We start from the raw sequence: 5,557 nt of genomic DNA on the forward strand, positions 1-5,557 counted from the left end.
ACCTAGATCTCCATCAGCAGATGAATGGATAAGAAAGCAGTGCTACATATACACAATGAAGTATTATTCAGCCATTAAAAGGAATACATTTGAATCAGTTCTAATGAGCTGGATGAAACTGGAGCCTATTATAAGGAGTGAAGTAAGCCAGAAAGAAAAACACCAATACAGTATACTAATGCATGTATCTGGAATTTAGAAAGATGGTAACAATTACCCTGTATGCAAGACACCAAAAGAGACACAGATGTATAGAACAGACTTTTGGACTCTGTGGGAGAGGGTGAGGATGGGATGATTTGGGAGGATGGCATTGAAACATCTATAATATCATATGTGAAACGAATGTCCAGCCCGGGTTTGATGCATGATACAGGATGCTCAGGGCTGGTGCACTAGGATGACCCAGAGGGATGGTATGGGGAGGGAGGTAGGAGAGTGGTACAGGATGGGGAACACGTGTACACCCATGGTGGATTCATGTCAATGTATGGCAAAATCAATACAATATTGTAATTAGCCTTAAATTAAAATAAATAAATTTATATTTAAAATGACTAATTTCCACGCTGGTGGTTGGGGACACAATTAAACTTGGTGCAATTTGAGACTCAAGGATTTTTTCCCTATAATTCAGACCAGTACTATCAACTCTGCTGAAACCTGGAAGGGTATCACCTGTACCTTCCCACAGTTCTCTGTATGTAGCTCTCTCCTGTGAACTCTAACTATATAGAGTCATAAATCTCTCTTCTTGGGGAGACTGTTTGTCTCTGCCTAGGTACACCTTCCATGTATGTGTTGAAAACTATTTCTAGAGTTGGGGCAATTGTAGAACTCTCCTTCTTGCTCCTCAACTCAGGAATCCACTCTCTCCTGACAGATGTTTGATGTAAAGCAATGCTCTTTCATTTGTCTTTTCTACTTTGGAGTTATTTGAGACAGGAGTATAAATGTGTCCTTTGCTCCTTTATGTCGACTAAAATGGAGGTCCCCCTGCAATCAGAACTCACTGAATGTCTTGTGAATGCTAAGCACTGACTTCTGTGCATGGGTGCATACTTGATTGGGGATACGTGTTGGGGCCTTAGGGAGCCCCAGTCTTGCTGGAGAAACATGCCCATTACAAATAGTATTTGCTATGTGGTATGTTCAGTTCAGTTCAGTCGCTCAGTCATGTCGCACTCTGCAACCCCATGGACTGCAGCACGCCAGGGCTCGCTGTTCTTCACCAACTCCTGGAGCTTGGGCAAAGTTATGTCCATCGAGTTGGTGATTCCATCCAACTATCTCATCCTCTGTCATTCTCTTCCCCTCCTGCCTTCAATCTTTCCAAGTAACAGGGTTTTTTTCTAATGAATCAGTTCTTCACATCAGTTGGCCAAAGTATTAGAGGTTCAATTTCAGCATCAGTCCTTCCAATGAATATTCAGGATTGATTTCCTTTCGGATGACTGGGTGGATCTCCTTGCAGCCTAAGGAGAAGGCAGGTAAGATGGTCTGGTATTCCCATCTCTGTAAGTTTTCCAGTTTGTTGTGATCCACACAGTCAAAGGCTTTTGCATGGTCAATAAAGCAGAAGTAGCTGTTTTTCTAGAAATCTCTTGCTTTTTCTATGATCTAATGAATGTTGACAATTTGATCTCTGGCTCCTCTGCCTTTTCTAAATCCAGCTTGAACATATGGAATTTCACAGTTCATGTACTGTAGAAGACTTGCTTGGGGGAATTACTTTGGTAGCATATGAGATGAGTGCAACTGTGTGGTAGTTGAACATTCTTTGAAATCACCTTTTTGCGGGATTGCAAGGAAAATGACCTTTCCAGTCGTGTGGCCACTGCTGAGTTTTCCACATTTGCTAGCATATTGAGTGCAGCACTTTAACAGCATCATCTTTTAGGATCTGATATAGCTCTACAGCAATGCCATCACCTCCACTAGCTTTGCTCGTAGTGATGCTTCTGAAGACCCATTTGACTTTACATTTCAGGATTGTCTAGCTCTAGGTGAGTGATCACACCATCATGGTTATCTGGGTCATTAATATCTTTTTTGTGCAGTTATTCTATGTATTCTTTCAACCTCTTCTTAATATATTCTGCTTCTGTTAGGTCCGTACCATTTCTCTCTTTTATTGTGCCCATGTTTGCCTGAAATATTCCCTCCCTATCTCTAATTTTCTTGAAGACATCTCTGGTCTTTACCATTCTAAAGTTTTCCTCTATTTCTTTGCACTGATCACTTAGGAAGACTTTTTTTTAATCTCTTCTTGCTATTCTTTGGAACTCTGCATTCAGATGGGTATGTCTTTCTTTTCTCCTTTGCCTTTTGCTTCTCTTCTTTTCTAAGTTATTTGTAAGGCCTCCTCAGGCAACCATTTTGCCTTTTTGCATTTCTTTTTCTTTGGGATGGTCAGGATGTGGTATATACAGATCAAAAAAATGAAGATCATGGCATCGAGTTCCATCACTTCATGGCAGATACCTGGAAAAACAATGAAAACAGTGACAGACTTTATTTTCCTGGGCTCCAAAATCACTGTAGTGACTGCAGCTGTGGGGGGAAAGACGCTAATCCTTGGAAGAAAAGCTATGAAAAACCTGACTGCATACTAAAAAGCAGAGGCATTTCTTTACCAGCAAAGATCTTTACAGTCAAAGCTATGGTTTTACCAGAAGTCGTGACTGAATGTCAGAGTTGGACCATAAAGAAAGCTGAGTACCAAAGAATTGATGCTTTTAAACTGTGGTGTTGGACAAGACTCTTGAGAGTCCCTTGGACTGCAAGGAGATTCAACCAGTCCATGCTAAAGGAAATAAGTCCTGAATATTCATTGGAAAGACCGATGCTGAAGCTGAACCTCCAATACTTTGGCCACCTGATGGGAAGAACTGACTCATTAGAAAAGACCCTGATGCAGGGAAAGATTAAAGGCAGAAGACAAAGGGGAAGACAGAAGATGAAATTGTTGGGTGGCATCACCGACCTGATGAGCATGAGTTTGAGCAAGCTCTGGGAGTTAGTGATGGACAGGGAAACCTGGCATGCTGCACCCCATGATATAGCAAAGAGCTGGACATGACTGAGAGACTGAACTGAACTGCTGTACAGAAGACATCAGGGAGCAAGCAGAAGTCTTTGGGGTCCAGTCAAGCCTGTGGCCCTGGTGGGAATGGTGAAAGATTTAGGTGGAAAGGGAGGCTTCCCATCCTCTGGTGCAGGTCCTTGAATCCAAGGCAAGGAGCACAAGATTTTGAAAGTGTTACCAAATATTGTTTTCTTAAAAAAAAAAAAAAAAAAAAAAAAAACTTTTTCTAAGGAGTGAGAAGTTGGACTAAGTCTGTTCTCTAGATTTTGCTGAGGGATGTGGAAGGGATCTGGACTGGGCTAAATCTGCAAAAAATAGGTGACCAGCTGCTGGAGGGCTAGACTTATGGTAGACATTCTGCACTAGATGGAAAACAAATCCAGAGAAAAAGTGTCCCTTCTGGAGTGTACATGCCAATGTATCACTTTGTTTCAGCAGATCACTTCTATGGTGTTTTGGGGCAAGCAAGAAATGCATGATGGGTGGTTTGCTTTTGTCAATTCCTGTGGGTATTTCAATGACTAAATGTTTGGTTACTTAACTGCATGGTTGGAATTATGCTTGGGAAAGGAAACTAGATGAGGTCCACACATATTTCGACATTAAACAGCAAGCATAGGAAGGTTACTAAGGCAACTATAGGTAATTTAAACATGAGGGGCCAAATGGGGACAGTTTCATTTAACAGGCTGAGATTGGACTGTACAGGTTGCCATAGTTGTTGCTATGACAAGTAGCCATAACAGCTACTTGTTGCTATGCTGGAGATGTGGGAAACTGACAAAAGACCAAGAGCCTTTATGACTCTCCTTGCAGTGTGATTTCAGGGGAGAAGTAGTTGACAAAGAAAGGCTGACTGGTAAGGCTGAGGAAGGGTGTAATCTGAGCCGGTAATAATTAGCTCTTGTGTGAGCCCAGAAAACAGAAGCATCGGCTCAGTCAGAGTTCTGGGTCAGGGTTCAGAAATAGATGTCATTTGGCTTGAATCAATATTTAGCCTGGGAATGGCAGCCATAACCTCTAAACTGAAGATTTCTTTCTCCCAGGTAGCAGAATAATTCATATTTGTTCCAGACTCAGGAACCCAGAAAGCCCTCTCAGGGCCACCTGCTCTTTGCAGGCACACATGCAATCTAGAAGGTGGAATTATCATCATAGTGGCCATTTTCCAGATGAGAAAACTGAGGTTAAGAGACTTAATCAAGCTCACACAGCTAAGTATGTGAAAAGCCAAGCACAAACCCAGGGTTGCTGCTGCTGCTAAGTCGCTTCAGTCATGTCCAACTCTGTGCGACCCCATAGACAGCAGCCCACTAGGCTCCCCCATCCCTGGGATTCTCCAGGCAAGAACACTGGAGTGGGTTGCCATTTCCTTCTCCAATGCATGAAAGTGAAAAGTGAAAGTGAAGTGGCTCAGTCGTGTCCGACTCTTAGCAACCCCATGGACTGCAGCCTACCAGGCTCCTCCATCCATGGGATTTTCCAGGCAAGAGTACTGGAGTAGGGTGCCATTGCCTTCTCCGCAAACCCAGGGTAACAGTCCTCAAATTGTTTGTTTTTGCTCCACACCCACTGGGAGTGGTGGGTGGTGATCTGGAAGCAATGTTTAGGCAGAAGCAAACAATATTCACGTTTAAATTGAAGTAAGTAAGGAAAACCACTAGAACATTCTGCTATGACCTAAATCAAATCCCTTATGATTATATAGTGGGGATGAAAAATAGATTCAAGGGATTAGGTCTGTTAGCCTGAAGAACAATGGATGGCGGTATGGGAGGTGGTCATCAAAACTATCCTCAAGAAAAACAAATGTGAGAAGGCAAAGTGGTTGCCTGAGGAGGCCTTAAAAATAGCTGAGAAAATAAGAGAAGTGAAAGGCAAAGGAGAAAGGAAAAGTTATACCCAATAGAATGCAGACTGCCAGAGAATAGCAAGGAGAGATAAGAAAGTCTTAATAAGTGAAAAGTGCACGAAATAAAGGAAAAGAATAGAATTGTAAAGAGTATAGATCTCTTCAAGAAAAGTGGAGATACCAGAGGAACAATTCATGCAAAGATGAGCACGATAAAAGACAGAAAAGTCAACGACGTAACAGAAGCAGATGAGATTAAGAAGAGGTGGCAAGAATGTACAGAAGAACTATACAAAAATGGTCATAATGACCGGGATAGGGATGATGGTGGGGTCACTCACATAAAGCCAGATATACTAGAGCATGAAGTCCAGTGGGCTTTATTTAGAAAGCATCACTACAAGAAAAGCTAGGGAAGGTGATGAAATTCCAGCTGAGCTGTTTAAATATTCTAAAGAATGAGGCTGTAAAAGTGCTGCATTCAACATCTCAGCAAATTTGGAAAACTCATCAGTGGCGACAGTGCTGGAAAGGGTCAGTTTTCATTCCAACCCAAAAGAAAGGCAATTCCAAAGAATGTTCAACCTATTGAAATGTTGTTGTATCACGCAAAGACA

Source organism: Bubalus bubalis, chromosome 5 (assembly GCF_019923935.1).
Source record: "Bubalus bubalis isolate 160015118507 breed Murrah chromosome 5, NDDB_SH_1, whole genome shotgun sequence".
NCBI lineage: Eukaryota > Metazoa > Chordata > Mammalia > Artiodactyla > Bovidae > Bubalus > Bubalus bubalis.